General features: G+C 35.8%; 1 pseudogene; it reads right to left on the bottom strand.

Moving 5' to 3' along the window:
* LOC102487616 (heterogeneous nuclear ribonucleoprotein L-like) overlaps nucleotides 1–19,942 on the bottom strand; it is a 59,466-nt pseudogene that overhangs the window by 38,562 nt on the left and 962 nt on the right.

The raw sequence follows: 19,942 nt of genomic DNA, 5'->3' as shown, positions 1-19,942 counted from the left end.
ATATACAAATTGTTCATGTTTTTACACACAAAGCTGCAAAGACACCTATAGAAAATTTACAGATTAGTCTGACAAACCTTTATTGATTTAGCATTTGCTATTTCTTTTCAAAGCAATAGAATGAAGAGACTTCACCAGATTAATAAAAAAGAAGTACCAGTACCGTATATCTCTCAATACTTTTTATTTGGGTTGAGTTCCTACTGTGGTCCATACATAATTGAAATAAAATGGTTAAATCATGCCATTATTGTCCTGTTTTAACATTAGTCTCATGAAGTAATATTACTTATGAATTATTAGTTGCTACCTAGTCAGAAGACACATGTCACTAGATTTGGTGACATTGTCTGAAGCTAACATAGTCTATATAATTTCTACAAAGTAAGGAAAGCCATACGACAGATGGCAGCTTCTACAAATGAGGCAAATAAATTGAAGGACATAGACTTCCTTGGTACTAATATTTCTTGGTTCAGTGCAATAGTAAATAAGGAACTGCTGGAGGACTTATAAAAAGTACTTTAAAATACTTGTAAGATCCAAGTTGAGGAAGGCCACCTCACATTGACTTGTTTATCCTGAAAAAATATCTGCCCTTTGAAATCAACGAAACTTAGCCACAAACTCTGGCTCCATTATAACTGGCTGTCAAATTTGTGGTAAAGTACACAGACTCTTGATGGTTTCTATTTTCTCAAATGTAAGCATAGGAAAATAAAGCATATTTGTGTAGTTTGTGACAATTAAAGGACCTACTCTGTGTCAAGTACCTGGAAATGGCTGGCACAAAGTAGACAGTAAGACAGACGCATCCTTTCCCAGCCACCTTAAAACTCATGATCAGTGGACCAGCAGTCGGCGTAATGGCTATGTCGCTGGGCTCCCATGTAGTCGACCGTGGTTCGGGTCCAGACCCGGGGTCTTAAAATTCACGCCAAGCACGTGTGCGTGCATGACCAAGATCCCGAGAGGAGAATGGAAGAGAAGGGATTGTGGCATGGCCATCCCCCCTGGGGGGTGATTTCTCACTTTGTGTCTTTCTGTCTCTCTCTGTCTGGCAAGTACATGCATCCTAAAGCAAAAAAAAAAAAAAAAAAAAAAAAAAAAAACCCAAATAATCAGTAAAAGGCCAGAGTGTAAGATAAGTGGTCATACCAATGAACTCAGATACTAGATGTGAAACACCAGACAACAAATAAAAATGAGCAAATATTGTACTATGAGGATAACAAAAGTAAACAAAAACAGAGAAAACAGGGGAAAGGGTAATCCGTCTAGCCAAACCAGGAACATTTTTAACTTTATGCTTTACCTAGTGGAAAAACGTTTGGAATTGTTAAGTGACATCATGAATGATGTATGCATACCAAATTTCATTTGATATTAAAATTTAGGTACCCATAAGTTACTGAGAAAGAGGAAATAGATCATTGGCCTGAGAAATTGGAATTCAAAAGAAAGTTTCACATAAGATAAATGAAACTGAATCTCCATATCAAACCATTTACAAAATTCAGTTTATTTCAGGTAGACTTACATGTGAGAAGTAAAATTTTAATCATTTCAGTAAGAAAAATTTTAATAAGAACTAATTTTATAATCTCAGATTAAGGATAAATATCTAACAAGGCCAAGAAGCACAAACTGAAAAGAAAAATATTGATAAAATTTACTGCATTAAAATTTATAGCATCCATGTATCAAAAGACAAACTAGAAAAGATATTTGGAAAGAATTAACAAACTCCTACTACTCAATGAGAAATATAAACTCAATTAAAGAAACATAAAGAAGTAATAAAGTTAACTAATAAACATGAAAAGTTATTCCACCTCACAACTAATGAGAAAAATGCAAATAGAAACTATAAGAGATACAATTTTATACCCATTATAGCAGTAAAAATTTATCTCACAGTGGCATTGTAAATGAAATAATGAAACAACAAAAATGGTGTTCTGGGGATTGTAAATTCACAAGACAATTTTGGAGAGTAATTTAATGTTAAGCAGCAAAGTTGAATATAACTTTTCATTGTAGACTATGTGGCCTAGAGAAAATTCTGTGCATGTATTTCTGGAAACATGTACAGTGATGTTCACTGCAACATTGATTACAATGGCAAAAGTCTGAAACACTAATTTGCATAACAGATTATAAATCAATGGTGGTACATTCATACTAAACAATGAAAGGAATGTACTAAACTGGTATGTATCGACAAAACATAAGACTAAGGGACATTCAATTAAGAGAAAACACAAGTTGAAATGTATATATATATATACTGTATGATATACACACCAAATTTTAAAACATATAAAACATTATATACTGATAGAAGTATACATATATAGAAAAAGTATTAAGTACATGGTAATTATGAAACTAACTGCTGCTAGTGGGGAAAGAAACCCAAAAATGTATATATTTGCATAATTATTTTTCATGGAAATTATGTTAATCTTGAGATCTTAAAAATGCATATTTTAGTAGATAGGATTAAATAATGAGGAGGAAGCAGTTTAGAGTTTAAGTACACACCTTAAAAAATTGCTACAGGGCCAGCCCACTGGGAGGCGGTTAAGTTGGCTGGATCTCTTATGGCCTGCCACATAGTTCAAGTATCAGACTTCCAGCTCTGAGGAACAGGCCTATGCATGTGTGCATGCACAAAATCCCAGAAGGAGGGAGAAATAGAGAAGGGATTAAGTGTGACTGTTCTCTATAAGGTACTTTCCCACTTTCCCTTTCCCTCACACTATTTTTCTGAGTACATAGCCCTACCCCTGCAAGTTTAAATAATATCAACAACAACAACAAAAACTGTTATAAATATTGGATCAGAAAAGTTATGACACATTTTTGCATAGAAAAACACAAAAATATGCCATGACTTTTCTGCCAATCTAAATAATTAGCCTAGAAATAATAGCAAAGAAATCCTTAAGTATTGACCTCATGAATTAAAATAAAATGGCCTTAACACCTCTATTTTTTAAAATTGTAAAACATTACTACTTATAGTTTTAATAAATAACTGGATTACAAACAAAAGTTCACATACACAACTTGAAGGTTTTTCATTTTTAGTCAATGAAATCAAGTTCTATTCTTTTCAACTCAGAGATAATAGAATTTAAAATTATGTAACATTTTATATGTATAATATCTAGTAATTTTCAGTCTAATTGAGATAAATTAAAGAAAGCAGAAATATCCATATGGTGGATTCCTTCTAAAGAAAATAGAACATTTTTCTTCACTCTTGCTTTAAGTTAGAATGCCTACAAATTCATTGTTCAATATAATATTCTTGCTCAGATTTGTGTTAAGATTCATAACCATTCTATATGTGGTGTTTTTGTGCTAATTAAAATCTTGTGGAAGAAAAGAACCATCAGCGAAACCAAAAGTAATATACTTCTTCTAAACATAATATAGAGAAAGATGGAGAGATATTCTTCTATATATAGGATTATCTCCTTGAGCCAAAAGAAGTATTTTTTTTTTTACTGAAGAAGAAAAATATGAAATATAAGTAGGAAATCATATCTACCTACCTAGTTATGGTATCTGGCTGGTTAGCTAGCTTTCAATCTCTATCAATTATCATTTGTATTTTTATCTATTGAGATCCTTGAAAGTTATATTTTTGTGGAATTTACTGGGCTAGTAATTTTCAGATATCAATTTCAGTGTTTCATTTAAGAGTTTATCAAGATGGAGTAATCGATCATCTGGGTAAATATGAGCACTTTGTTTACTGTCTCCTATGCTTTGGTTGTAATATTTAAGTGGTGAAAACCACATCAGTTATTCCATAGAGCTGTATGGATTAAATAAAAGAAACAGTGCAATGCTTAGTATGGATCCAGGCATATAATACAAGTTGAATACAAACAGGCAATTCTATTATTCTCCTGTGCATCTGGAGGAGTATATCTTTAACTTTTAATATTGAAGAAAGAGAAGTATGACATATACTATTTAATAACCTTGTATAGCATCTGAAGGAAGAATCCATGGCTCATAACTGAATGAAGCACTCAGTTTTAGCTCTTGATTAAATCACCTAAAAGCATGTTGTAGCAAGTTTGAGAGATTTTCCTTGGAAGAAAGAACTACTATCTGCTGCCCAGGGGGAGATGGGCACAGTATACTAATTGTCTGAAGCTTCATTTTGTATTGTATCAGTTTCTTACAGCTGTTGTAACAAACTACCACAAATTTAGTCTCTTGACACAGGACATATTTATTCTCTTACAAGTGTGGTCAGAAGTATGAAATCTGTTTCAATTGACCATAATCAAGGTTTCAGAAGGGACATACTTCCTCTTGGGACTCTAGGGAGAATCCATTCCTTGCCTCTTCTATTTTCTAGTGACTTCAAGCAAGCCTCGGCTTTTGGTTACATCATTCCAATCTCTGCCTCCATGTTCACATTGCTCACTCTTCTTCTGTGTGAAATCTCCCTCCTTAAGAAGACACTTAGCACTGAGGGCTCACCTGAATAATCTACAACAATCTCTCCACCTCAAGATTCTTAACGTAATCATATATCCATAAAGTGTCTTTTAGCATACAATATAACATTCCTGTATTTTAGGGATTGGAACTTAGGTATCTTTGGAGACAGTTTTTTTAATCTAGCATAAGCATCTCACCCTCTCAACCATATTTACCATTTCTAAAGTCTGCCACTTCATTATCACATAATTGAACAATATAAGATCTTATGATTTAATATCTGGCATGAATATGTGATTAAATCAAAATGATAATCATAGACCATGAACTCTAAATTCAAACTACTCAGACTCCAAAATTGGTTCCTTCACTTATGAGGTATGTAAGGTATGCAATCTCTTTTTTTTATTTTTGAAGAGGCTTTTGCTATAGGGTGCCTGTGCTTGCCAGAAAGACAGAGACAAAGAGACAGAAAGTGAGAAATCACCCCTCAAGGGGATGGCCACGCGACAATCCTTTCTCCTTCATTCTCCTTTGGGATCCTGGCACACACGCACACTCCTGGTGTGAGTTTAAGCCACTGGGTCTGGGACTCAAACCACAGTCAATGTGGAGGCCAGCAACATAGCTGTTATTGCCAACTGCTGGTCCCAAGGTATGTAATCTTGAGAAGTTTAAGCTCTCTGTGCCAAACCTTCTTCATTTACAAATGAAAATCAGAATTATTTCATAAATTTGATGTAGGGATTAAATAAATAACACATGAAAAGTGTATGCAATAGTACCTAGCATATTAATAAGAAATAGACATTTTTTTTTTCCTATGGCGCATGTGCACTCACCAGAAAGACAGAGAGAGACACAGAGACAGAAAGCAAGAAATCATCCCCCAGGGGAGATGGCTATGCTGCAATTCCTTTTCCTCCATTCGCTCGGGATCTTGGTCATGCACACACATGCTCCCTGTGTGAGTTTAAGCAACACGTCCAGGACGCGAACTGCAGTCGACTTCATGGGAGTCCAGCAACATAGCCATTACGCTAATTACTGGTCCCCATTTTTTCTATTTTCTATTTGTCTAATTTTTTTGCCTATCTTTTCCTGTGACTCATTTAAGTTAAGAATATTTATAGTATGATAGTTTAATTTTTTGACTTTTAACTATACTCTTTCACATTTTTAGCAGTTATTTTGTAGATTGAAATTTTGCATTAAGTTTATCATAGTTTTAATTTTAATACTGTATTATTTTCTGGTACATAGTATACTCCCAACAATATTGTTTTATTTATACTCTTGCTAGGGCCCAGCAGATGGTATAGTGGTTATATCACTGTACTCCCACATGACTGACCACGGATTGAGTTGGACCTGGTGATTTGGAAATCACGCACGGTACATATGCATGTGCCCAAGATTCCAGGAGAAGGGACTGCAGGCATGGTCATCGCCCCCCCCCCAAGGGGGTGATTTCTCACTTTCTCTCTCACTCTCTCTCCATCTCATTCCAGCAAGTATATGTGCCCTATGGCAAAAATCTCTTAAAATATATATCTACATAGATGATATATAAATACACACATACTACCTTACCTTTTACATGTGATTATTGTATGTATTACACATGTATAAATCATGACAAAATCCCAAGAAAGTAGTATTATCTTTTTTAAAGAGTTTTATGTCCCATCCCATAAAGAAACTAAAGAAATAATTGTGCCTGTGTACATTTATGTGTGTGTATGTGTGTATATATGTATATATATTTTTTGTGTCATCTCTTATATGCTTTTTAAATTTTTTTAAAATTTATTCATTTATTTATTTTAATATGGCCAGAGAGAGACAGAGAGAGAGAGAGAGAGAATGTGAGAAAGTAAGCCATCAGGTCCAGGACTCAAACCGTGGTCAGCCATGTGGGAGTGTCCAGCACCTTAACTACCACTCTACCTGCTGTTCCATCATCTCCTCTATACTTTTAATATAATACAGTATGTTTTTTATTTCAGCTCTTTTTATTTATTACTATTGTAAGTGATTTCACTTTTATGATTATTGTTTTCTTGATAAGATTCCCTACCTTTAATTATTAATGTCAAATTCATCTTTAATTTTTGGAAAAAGTATAATCTCGGTACAAATTTAACATAGTCACTTTGATGTCTTTATTTGCTAAATTTCTTAACTAGGTCTATTTGGCATCAATTTCTGATGAGTACTTCCTTGGCTGAGTGTGATTCACACATATATATTCCATTGATCATTACAGAGTTTTAAAGACGTCAGGATTTTTTTTTCTGAGGATTATTGTCCTTAAATTATTAGAGTAGCCACTTAACCTGGCAACTGTGAAATCTTTCTCCCATATTATGCATACTTCCTGAAGGTTCTGATCAGTTTTTTTCAGCTACTAGCTATTAACCTTTAGTGTGGGTCTTCACATGTCTTTCCTGAGCCTGTGTAACTTGGTATTCTCTAAAGAGTGAGCAGAATTCATATTCATAGTTTGAGGCTTATTCTCTCTGACATTCCTTTGCTTCTGGGGTTTTCCCTAAATATCGCTAAGAGCCACGGGTTTTGCCCACAAGCCATCCAAGTCATGTATAGGTTTCGAAACATACTAAAAGCATGGTAAAGATAAAATCTCACCAGGATGAGTTTTCTCTTTCAAAGCTAGTTCCTCTCTAATTCTTGTATTTTTTGCACCCCTAACACTGAGGTTTCCCTTATCTGTGATGCTTTCTTGCTTCCCTTCTCTTCAGAAATCTGTTATTTTGAGCGAGGGAAGTTGACTATTACACCTTCTAAACTGGGGAACATCAGGATGAGACAATACCCCTGGCAAGATAATCAACAATTTGCAGTTCTTTTCCCACAATGCAGTATTTACTCAACAGTAAATACTCTGAACATTTGATTGACTTTTTTATTTTCAAATGTTTTAAACAGTTGTTTCTAAGTAATTTATTCTAGCTTTTAAAATGTTAAATTGTTGTGTATCGTTGGAATGACTTCTTCATGCAACCTTTATTAGAAGACACTGGACTGTGTAATTTTAATTAGAAGTAGTTGTATTTAAGTAAACTATAAAATTATTTATTAACATATTATTAGCAATGACATTTCATCTGGTAAGATCAAACCCAATATTAAAAGAATCATCTAAATTTAAATTCTCATTTCATAAAATCGTTATATACTAAATACAGCAATAAGAAAGGGTCTCTATATTTTTGGATTATACAATTCTTATGTAATCAAAACCTTCCTGACTGTGACTTTTCATGAGTGGGACAAACTTATACTGAACCAAAACAGATGTTATTCTGAAAAGGAAGTTTATTCTTCCAAGACTCATTTCATGGTTCACAAAATAAAATACATCTCCTTTTCCATGATTGCAAAATAATTCTTGAAGACATTCATTATGCTTTCAAGAGTACGAAAAATTCATTTTGAAACAAGTAAAACGATTATGAAGAAAATAATAAAATGCTTCACATCGAATAATTCCTTAAGATTTTAACAGAAATTTAAATTAAATTAAATTTGCTCTATTCTTGTTTGATGTTTCCAGTATTTTATTGTCCTCAGATAAGAGTTGAACTCTAATGAAAAAGCTACTATATTTTAAAATGTGATTCTTTTACTTTATAAAATTTGCTAGAACTTCAGAGAGCTTTAATTATTATTCCAGTGTCTCACATTATATGACACAGTTGTCTAACAAAGGGTATAGGATATAATCAATTAATGTGTTTTTCTTTTGTTTGTTAGTTGAAACTTGAATAATAAGGATAGAGAAAAGTAGAGTGAAGAAGAGAGAGTATATCATTTTAAAAATGAGAAAACTATATTTTTATTTACTTTTCTTGTACTTTAAAAAAAATCTTACTGATGGAAAGCAAAAGAAATTTGTTCATATTTCTGCAACAATGCTAATTATTGTATTTTAGGGCACGTGCGCTCGCCAGAAAGACAGAGAGAGGTAGAGAGAGACAGAAAGCGAGAAATCACCCCCCAGGGGGGATGGTCACGCCGCAATCCCTTCTCCTCCATTCTCTTCTCGGGATCTTGGGCATGCATGCACACATGCCCGGCATGAGTTTAAGCCACCAGGTCCAGGATTCAAACCATGGTCGACTACATGGAAGTCCAGCGACATAGCCATTAACACCAACTGCTGGTCCCTGGGCTGGAAGTATCTCTAAGTTCAAAAGCTACCTAAACATCCTTGGATCACTCAATACTTCTCACAATGTTTGACCCTTTGTAAGCAATCATAACTTGTGTGGAATTAAAGAATAAATATGGAATTTCATTTTCTAAACTCATATCCATCCTGATACTCATTTCCAGGTAAACCAACACTTTTTTAGTGTCAATGAAAGAGAAGAGGAGGCCATATTTCAGTGATAAAATTAAAATACAAAAAGCAATGCAGTACACAAAACATTATTAGACTATACAGAAAACTTCACTATTAGCTTTCAGATTTCTGCCCACTGAAGCAAAACCATCCTCGACAAGACACAGTAAATTGATTAAAGCCTTGTTCTCTTTTTGGATACCTTTCAGCATTCTTGTGTTTTATACAGAGCACAGATACACTTTGGATTCTGTAATACAGGATTAAATAATATACAAAGAGGATCGGTACCACAGTTCTTTGTTTCTCTACCAGCAATGCCTGTCGTAATCTATACCAGATGGTGCTGGATAAATGTTAAGTTTATAAGATTCTCCAAAGAACTTGTGAACTAAAATTTGAGGATATATTTGAGAAATAAAATTGTAAAATTTGTCAGTAAAAGTCAGATGCTTTTTAAAAAATTAAATAATATTTTTACTCTTGCCACATATTTTTTATATTCTCTACCACATTCTAGTTTAACAGAATGGATTATAAATAGAACCAAGGAGAACATTCCAGAAATAAAAATGGATAACTACCTTTGTGAGCATTCTAACTAGATTATTGAAGTATAGATGAGTTTGTATATATTTCAAATTAATCAAAAATTTATTAGCTGTTTAATAGTGTCTTATGTAAGAGCAAGTTAGTCTTGTCTCATTTTCCCATTCCACTAAGGAATTGGGGCAGTACTACTGGGTTTTACCCAGAATGTACTTCCTGCAGGAAACATGCTGTCACGTAAGAAGAGAGTGTTGTATCCTGATGCCAACATATAACTGGATCTGAAGTTCTTCAGTCACTTGATATGCTAATAGTTTCAATGAATCAAATATTAGAAAATGAGAAATATTTACCAGTAAGTTCAATTAAAATATCCCTGCCAGATACTGAGGATGAAGCCATAAATTGTACACAACAATGTATTCAGCAGTTATAAAATGATGAAAATTCCACCAGCCCCAAAGGTGATGAAGATTTTGGCCAAGAGCTGGACATATCCTCAAGCCATTAACAAAATATTAGTCTTATTTCCTCTGATAAAGGATTTATGAATACTAAAAACCAAGAGAGGTAACTATGAAAAATTCCTTTTTAATAAATTAGAGCATGTCTAAAAGTCTCAGAGAATGATAATCGAGAAAATATTTTTATTATAGAAAACAAAACAATAGTTAATAAATTATCTTGCATGTTTAATAGAAAAACACGCTATTATTCCTCTAACACAAAAAATATGCCTTGATAAAGAGAAATTAAGATGAAATAAAAAGGTAAGAATATGAAATAAACAGGGAATAGATGAGAAAAAGATGACTGAAGAATGAAACAAAAGGAATAGATTAGAAAAAGATTTTAAAAAGTCAAATGATAAAGCAATTTATAAACTGGATTTAAGACTTTAAATATAATAAATAAATTGAGCAATGCAATGTAGAAACAACTTTTGTATGGCATTTAAACAAAATTTGAAAAAATAATAATGTGGCTATAACAGTTTAGACAATAGAGAAGAAGATCCAGAATAAGATTAACACACACACACACACACACACACACACACAATAACTTACGACCTTTTATGTTTATGGCAATACTAGGAATGTTTCTTCTTCCGTTTCTGGTTTATTTCTTTAAGCCTCTTTCTTTTTTCATAGTCTAACTGAGAGTTTAATGATTTTGTTTATCTTTTTTAGAAACCTCTTAGTTGTGTTGACATTATCTACTGTTTTCTGTTCCCCATTTCATTAATTTATGTAATAATCATTATTATTTCTTTTCATCTGCTACATAAGAAATAGTTTGTTGTTTGTCTGCTTGTGAAGTTAGGCTGTTTATTTAGCTCTTTCTCCTTTCTAGATATAGGCCTTTATTGTTATAAGCATTCCTCTTACTACTGTTTTTGCTTCATTCCATGCTTTGTTCTGTTCTGCTTTTTTGTTTGTTTGTTTCAAGATATTGTCTAATGTCCTTTATTATTTTGCCTATGGCTCAATGATTGTTCAAGATTGAGTTCTTTAATTTTCATTTACTTGTGAATGAAATTTTAATTTTCATTTACCCTTTTGTTCAGTTACTGAATTCTGGTTGTATTCCATTGTGATCTGAAAGGCAATTGGAACAATTTCAGTCTTCTGTCATTGTAAGTGTGTTTTCTTTCTTTTTTAATTATTTTATTTAACTTTATTTATTTTAATATGCCCGGGAGGTGGGGAGGGAGAGAGAGAGAGAGGAGAAAGAGAGAGAGAGAGAAAGTGAGAAAGCAAGACACCAGGTCCAAACTGCGGTCAACCATGTGGGAGCCCAGTGCCCTTAACCACCACGCCATCTGCCACCGGCCCCGTAAGTGTGTTTTCTGACTAAATTTATGATATATCCTAGTGAATGCTCCATTTATACTTGTGAAGAATGTATATTCTGCTGATGCTGAGTGGAATGTTCCCTGTCTGTCTCTTAGGCTTACTTAGTTTATAGTGTTGTTCACATGTGCTGTTTTCTCCGTAATTTTCTCTGATTGATCAGTCCATTAGCGTATTAAAGTCTACTCCTACTACAACTATGGTATTTCTGCCTTTTACAACTATACTATCCAGCAGTTTACTTGTGTATATTAATCCAAAAAAACTGAAATCAGGATCTTGAAGAGAGATCCTCACTCCTACATTCATTTCAGGGTTATTCACAATAGCCAAGACATTTCCTCCCACAGATTAATGAATAAAGAAAATGTGGTGGACCTGAACTTTTAGCACAACGGCTAAGCACTGTGCATGGGAAACCAGATCCTGTATGCCCAACTAAATTTTGAATCTTGACCCCAGTGTCTTGAAAAACACTCTAATACATTTGAGTGTGTGCTCAAAGTCTTGATGGGATGGAGAAATGGAAGAAAAAGAATTATGGCATGATCGCATACCATTATCCCATTGGGGAGTGTTTTCCCTCTCTCCTTCCTCCATGAACAAAAACAAAACAAAAATTGAGCATGCACACACACACACACACACACACACACACACACACAAATGTGGTTTATGCATACTATAGAACATTATTCAGCCTTAAAAAATAAGGAAATCCTGCCATTTGTAACTATATATGTAAACCTAGAAGACATTATGCTAAAGGAAATAAGCCAGACACATAAAGCCAAACACTGTTATACCATATATGACAAATATAAAATAGTCAAACTCGTAGAAACAGCAGCAAAGTGCTTTCCAAGAGCTAGGGGAAAAGGAAAATTAGGAGGTATTGGTCAAAGGGTATAAAGATTTAGTTATGCAAGATGAAAAGTCCAGGAAATCTATGAGACATAGTGCCTACAGTTGTCAGTACTAAGTTATATACTTACAAATTCAGAGAGCAGACCTTACAATGTGTTATTATTACAAACACACACAAAATATAATTAATACAATAAGTGAGAGAAAGATTTTTGGGGTGACAGATATGTTCATGACACAAAACGTGGTGATGATTTTATGTTGTATTTACCAGACTCACACCACATATCATAAATAATACATTTACAACTTTTAATATATAACTTATACCTCAATAAAATGATTTTTTTAGATGTGTGTCATAGGGCACGTGTGTTTGTCAGTTACAGACAGAGGCAGAGAGACAGGGAGAGAAGAAAATCAGCCCTCATGGAAGATGGCCATATTGCAATCCCTTCTCCATTCTCCTCTTGGGATCTTGGGCATGCACACACAGAGGTTTATTTCTTAAGCCACTGGGTTGGGACCTGAACCACAGAGGCAGCCATGTGGGATCCAGTGTCTTAACCACCACAGCACCAGCAGAACCTCAAATTATTTTTAAAAAGTACAAAGAAACTACAGTAACAGTAATAACTAAAAATGTAAAATAAATAATTCATGAATGCAAAAACTTTTGAAATATACAGAAAGGTACCCTGTAGTCCACAGCAAACCTTATACTAAATGATGAGATGCTAAAAAGCTTTCCCTTGCAATAGAAAAATGCCAAGTATATCCACTGATAGTGTTTTCATTTAATATTTCATTGTAAGTCCTAGTGAATGCAATAAGTCAAGAAAAAGAAATACTACCATGTGACTTGAAAAATAAATATTAACCACAGATATATATAATACTAAACACATATAATGAAAGAAAATACACAGATAAATTATTAGAATTAACAATTTAGATTTTAGCATGTCAAATACAAAACAAGCATGACAATTATTTTTCTTTTTTAGTCTAATTTAGTGCTTTTCTGCCTTTCTTTGTCCAATAGAAAACCGCACTTCCCAGGTTTCTTTGTCTTCAGTGTCTTAATAGCTTTAGCTTATACAAGGATAGCAGAAGATTTCAGAACAGAAGAAAAAGAGAAAAGCACACTCAACTGGTTCAAATAGTACCTCCAAAAGCAACTGTATCCCTCTGTCCATCCCCATGGGCACAATACCTAATGAAAAATCCCATGCTGCACAGAAGAGCTCTTGATAGATAGCTCCACTACATTTCCACATAATCCAGAGTCTACATGATAACCTGCTCCTGGGCTCTATAACACCATCTCTTTATATACATGATTTAATTAAGAAATTAAAAGTGGGGGACCAACAGTTAGCGTAATGGCTATGTCGCTGGACTCCCACGTAGTCGACCGCAGTTCGCGTCCCAGACCCGGTGGTTTAAAACTCACGCCAGGCGTGTGTGCGTACATGCCCAAGATCCCTAGAGGAGAATGGAAGAGAAGGGATTGTGGCATGGCCATCCCCCCTGGGGGGTGATTTCTCGCTTTCTGTCTCTCTGTCTCTCTCTGTCTGTCTGGCGAGTGCACGCGCCCTATAGCAAAAACCTCTCCCCCCCAAAATTTTAGAATTTCTTGAAGGAAATGAAAATGAAAACAAATCAAAGCGTATGGGATACAGCAAAAGCATAATTAAAAGGTCAGTTTATAGCCATAGGCACCTATTTAAGAAAATAAAAAGATTTCAAATAAACAACCTAACAATGTACCTCAAGGAAAAAGAATAGCAAGAACAAACTAACTCCAAATGAGTAGAAGAAAAGAAATAGCAGAGCAGAAATAAATGAAATTGAAATCAAAAGAAAAACAAAAGTCAACAAAATATGAAGGTAGTTTTCTGAAAATAAAATCAACAAACCACTAAATAGAAGGTTTCTTTATTTTATAGGGCTTGGTAAACTTAAATTTCAGGAACTGTGAGTCCACATATGGTTTAAGTTACATGATGGGTCTTCAAAAAACTCATAGAAAGTGCACATCATGATAAAGCTGTGTGAATTTTAAAATATTTTTGCACCAAAATAAAGTTGTACTCTTCACTTTTTTCACTAACTTTTGGGTTTTTGTTTGTTTGTTTCTGATTTTTGATTTTTTGTGTGTTGGTTTGTTTATTTAGTTCACTGGGGGGCCACATGCACTTACTGGAGAGAGGAGAAAGGGAAAGTGAGACATTGCCGAGCAGGGGAGATGGCCATGTCACAATCCCTTCTTTTCTACTCTCCTCTTGGGATTTTGGGCAAAAATGAAAATCTGCTTCGTACGTTTTGTTTTATGTTTCTTTTTCTAAATTTATGTATTTATTTTCAGTTTAATAGGCTACGTATTTATTATAAAACCATAGGACATATTTCTATGGAATATATTAATATGTGTGTTACTATACGACTTATGTTTACTTTATTGATTATTTACAAATGTAAAAATTACATCACTTTATCCTTTTTTACATTTAATTACTGTACATCTTTATAGTGTACAACATGGTTTTTCTCAGCATGAATACAGTGTATATTAGTCAAGTCAAAGGTATTACCATGTACATTATCATCAGCAGATACCTTTTCATTTTTGTGTCTATTAAATATGTTGTTTTTTCCCTGACCCCTTCCCTCCCACTCCCTGATACCCACCTCCTATAATCCCCCCCATACTGTCTCTAGTACACTAGTATCTACAGTTGTCTTCCCTGCTATTATACTTTCCAATCTTTAAGTTTCTGCTATAGAGTACAGACATTTTATATATACATATATATATATATATATATATATATATATATATATATATATATACACACACACACAAGAACAGGGATATACAATGCCTATCTTTCATATCTGACTTGCTTCACCTAGCATTAACTCTTCCCTATTGCACAGTGTATTTTTCAAGCTGCCATTTCCAGAATTTAAACCATGCAGTTGGCCATGTGGAATCTAGCCACCTTAACCTCCATGCCACCTGCTGGCCCTTTTCACTATTTTTTTTTTCTTTTTAAGGTTTTTACAAAGGGCATGGACATTCACCAGAGAGAGACACAGAGAGGAAAAGTGATAAATCAACCCCCAGGGGAGATGGCCACCCCACAATCCCTTCTCTTCCATTCTTCTCTTAAGACTTTGGGCATGCATATATTCGTGCCAGGCATGATTTTCAAGCTGCTTGGTCCAGGACACAAACCACGGTTAGCCATGTGGGAGTCCAGTGCCTTAAGCACCACCTGTTGATCCCCTTTCAGTAACTTTTTGAAGTGTGTATATATACACATATACATATATATATTTATGTTTTTTCTTTTTTAAAAATAGCTGTTTAGAAATGTCTAGACCATTCTTAGCATACACCATCTGACTCATGTGTCATAGCTTTAGGATCTCTGCTTTAGTAGCTTCAGAGAACATGTGATTTAAGATGAGATTTAAAAAACCTGCGTATGACTATCTCACAGTCAAAATCCAATTTGAAAACACATCCTCAACACGTCATTTTTGTTGACTTTAGGACATTATTTGGGATAAGTGAGGATTTGTTAAATGTGATTGGATATTCTAGGTAGATTCTGATGAAATGTAAACTTCTAAGTGCTGAGTTCCCTTTGCCAGTAGAAGTAGCCTCTCTTCTAAGTGTATTAGTCTTGCCTTTTTTTCCCCCTTCCTAGAGGGTACATGTTCTCAAGAGAGAGATAAACATGGAGAAAGCAACCCCCCATGGGAAATGGTCACACAGCAATCTCTTTTCTCCATTTCTTTCTCTTTTCGGAATCTTGGTGTGCACACACACACACACACACACCTGGGTGAGTTGCTCAAGCCTCTGTGTCCAAGACTAGAACTGCAGGTTCAGCTATGTGGGATCTGACTGCCTTAACTATTATACCATGGGGTCATCCGATAGCCCTTCCTTTATAAAGCCCTGGTGATGGCTTTACCTGAGCTGTTGTTTTGCAACCACTCTTCCTTATTCTCAAGCCCATAAAAAGAGGGGGAACCAGCAGTTAGTGTAATGGCTATGTCGCTGGACTCCCATGTAGTCGACCGCGGTTCGCATCTCGGACCCAGTGGCTTAGAACTCACGCCGGGCGCGTGTGCGTGCGTGCCCAAGATCCCGAGAGGAGAATGGAGGAGAAGGGATTGCGGCGTGACCATCCCCCCTGGGGGGTGATTTCTCGCTTTCTGTCTCTCTGTCTCTCTGTCTGTCAGGCGAGCGCACGCGCCCTATAGCAAAAACCTCTCAAAAAAAAAAAAAAAAAAAAGATACCAACGTGGCCTAAGAGGATAACTGTAGACTCTTTTAGAAAACAAAAGAAATGCAATATTTGCTAATTTATATCAGCTGGAATCTAGGACATATGTGTGTGATTGGATTCTAAAAATGTTCCAGTAGAGAGGAGACTAAATTTATTGATATGGGTGTCCATAATCAAGATTCTTGATTTAATATAGTAACATAAACAGCTGGAAGTGACTCTAACAGATTATTAGCTTGGTATTGAATCTTGGTTTTAATATTCCTTTCATTGAATGGAATTTATATTACAGAATACCCCTATTATAATCTTAGGAAGCAATCAAGAGTTACAGAGATAAGAATGGCAGATTGAAGTCATTACATGAAAATAGAAAACACACTTCCCCACACACTTAATTATATTCACCAGGAAGACCTAAGTAGGCACTTCCTTTTCTACAGCATTAAGAAATTAAATTAAAACAAGAGGGATAACATTCATAAAATTTTCATGATGACGCCCCTCAACAGACTAGGAAAGGAATGATGGTAAGAGATACTGTTATTACAATGGGCTCACTGATTTAATAGAGATGATGGAATTCTGGAGCAAAGGAGTCTAGGTGACAGTGACTAACCACCAAAAACAATGCAAGCACCAACACTGCAATATGTGTCTTGGATAGAGTAAAAATTAGAGTATTTTTACATGAAGGAATCTGTGAAAGTGGCTTATTGTTTATCATGAGAAAAGGAATAAACTAGATGGTCAGCCTATTAAATTGCTACATCATCTATATGGCCAAAATACCCTAGACATGATGAGCAGACACCTTATTTGAACTATCAACATTGAAAGTCATGACTTCTCACTCAGCAGTCTTTTATAGAAGAGTCTCGCCTCTTTGAGAAAATACTTTGCAATAAGTTCATAGTTGTGTGGTAGGCAGAACAATGATCCCGCAAAAACATCCATCTCCTTACCCATGGAACCTACATTAGGTTACATGGCAAAGTAGAATTAATGTTGCCAATGGAATTAAGATTGCTAATCCTCTGATCTAAAAATAGGGGGGGTGTTGTTGCATCTGTTAATTCATTCTCTCCACTCCTCTAGTCATATATATTAAATTGGTTTCAGTTTAATAGAAAACACACTTCCCCACATACTTGATTATATTCACCAGGAGGATCGAAGTAGGCACTTCCTTTTCTATGGCATTAAGAAATTAAATAAAAACAAGAGGGATAGCATTCATAAAATTTCCATTACATTGGTTTCAGTTTAATATATAAGAGTCCTAGAAAATGGATTAGGGCCACAGAATAGAGAGTAGGTCAGAGTTAAAAGGAGTATGGGGTAGACAGGTGAGGTCAGGGAGATACAGCGTTGCTGACTCTGAGGATGAACAGAGAGCCAATAGTCAAGGAATAGGGGAAGGGGAAGCCTCTGAAGCTGGAAAAGGCAAGGAAAAAGATTTCCTCTTAAAGAAAGAAATATAGCTCTACTGACATGTTAATGTCGGCCTAGTAAGACATGTATCAAACTTCCAATTTACAGAAACTTAAGATAATAACTATGTTATTTCCAAACAATTTTATTGAAATCTTCCAAGAGTACATGGACAACACAAACCTATTAACAGGAAAATAAATCACATATACAATATATTTTTAAAAGAAATTAAGGTGATCTTGTGAGATATTTTCTCTCCCTCCATACTTCTAGCGTTTTCATTATGATTAAGTCTTTAATAAACTAGCATTAAAAAAAGAGAAAGAAAGAAAGAAAGAAAGAGCAAAAAAGAAAGAAAGAAAGAAAAAAAAAGAAAGAAAAGAAAAGAAAAGAAAAGAAAAGAAAAGAAAAGAAAAGAAAAGAAAAGAAAAAGAAATACAAGTACTTTTGCAAAATAAAGAACGGCATAAAGGGAAGAGAAACACAACTTCAGAGTGTACGGGTATGAGTTTTTCATCTGGTAATGGCTGAGGAAGCCCAAAGTCTCAGGGGCATTGCTCTTGGACTCTCACTCCAGCAGCCCAGTAGAGCTGCGTTCACTTTTACCTGAGAATACTTTCACAGCAGATGGCTGCTTCACTCCCAACTCATTGCAGATCTCAAGTTCTCCTCAGTCACCTCCAGAGGCACATTGAAGAAGTGTAGCATGTTGTGGGGGTACTGGATGTGTTTCCTGGCTGCCTGCTCCAGGATAAAGAACTGATTGTTCCTTGACTCACCGAAGTCTTTGTAAATGCAGAACTCATCTTCCAGTCTGTGTGACTGAAGATGCTTGGAGACACAGACATTCAGTTTCTATCCCAACATGAAGATGTAAGGTGGGTAATGGTCCAGTTCACAGCATAGCCATGAGCCATCTGTACCATGGTGGTGGCCCTGGTTTGTTTTTCATGCTTTTCACCTTCTCTACATTGCCATGCAAGCAGAAAACATTGACTCTTGTCACAGTTCAGATTTAGATTGATCCAAGTCATAGATCATGAGCACAGGACTGTTGGCAGTGGGAACTGTACTCAGGTGGTGGTGGTGGGGTGGTGTCCATACTGGAGACCATAGCAACTTGGGCCCCAACAGTGAATCCCAACTTGTGGGCCCATCCTTCTCCCTTCATGGTGTGAGGGGGTAGACCTCATCATGGTAATAGCCATGGTACCCACTATGGTGCCTTCCGTATTCTGCAGGATGATCTCCCAGGACAGGGGCTGCCTCTGGCATTTGTTGGGGTTGTTGACAGGGTCACCTTTTCCACTGAGGTTGGGATTTGTATAATTCCAAGTATTCTAATCATTCTTGAACACTTTCAAGCAGGTAGACTTTGCATATTCAATCTTCAGAGTACAATAATCAGAGTAGATATCAGCTCCATTGAGCGAGGCTGTGGTCTGCTGGGCACTATGTAGAGTCACATTCTACCATGGCCTGGACTCCATTCTTCTGGAGAATGACAATTCTCGGAACAGGGACACAGGGATTACAGATAGTATAAAATACACGCATGGTAATGAAAGAGATGGGGTTCAGGATGCTAAAGAAAAGCACACTCTTGTCACTTCCCTGGAAGTCATTAGAGTACCGGGGGTGGGAGAGGTTCAGACTAGTAGAGTAGTTGAGAAAAACTGGGTAACTGGCAGTGTAGATCTAGTTGCCGGCTGTATAGTCCACTGTGTTGCAAGGCCCCAAAACATCTTCAAACTGCACCGGTGCTTATCTCTTTTCAGGCATTAACACCCGTGCTGAGGGGTCCAAATTCTTGCAAGGCTTCCACAAGGTCAGCTTCCACCATGGCATCAATCAGGCCCCTGATGTGGACAACTGAGGAGGCAGGGGTTTTGTGTGAGTCATCATAGTTAGTGCCGCAGCTGCAGCCCTGAGTCCTCCACCACCATGAATCCTCCTCTGTCCGGGATCCTCCACTGCCACAGCCTCCGCGTTGGTCGTCATCGTTGTCAAGCTGCTTATGGGCCCAGCCTCCCTCACTGCCGCCACCACAGCAGCAGCCACTGCAGCCTCGGCTGCCCCCC

This window comes from Tupaia chinensis, unplaced genomic scaffold, assembly GCF_000334495.1.
Source record: "Tupaia chinensis unplaced genomic scaffold, TupChi_1.0 Scaffold000097_1, whole genome shotgun sequence".
Lineage (NCBI taxonomy): Eukaryota > Metazoa > Chordata > Mammalia > Scandentia > Tupaiidae > Tupaia > Tupaia belangeri.
Note: the sequence above shows the minus strand (reverse complement) of the source record. Positions and strands in the feature narration are given on the sequence as shown.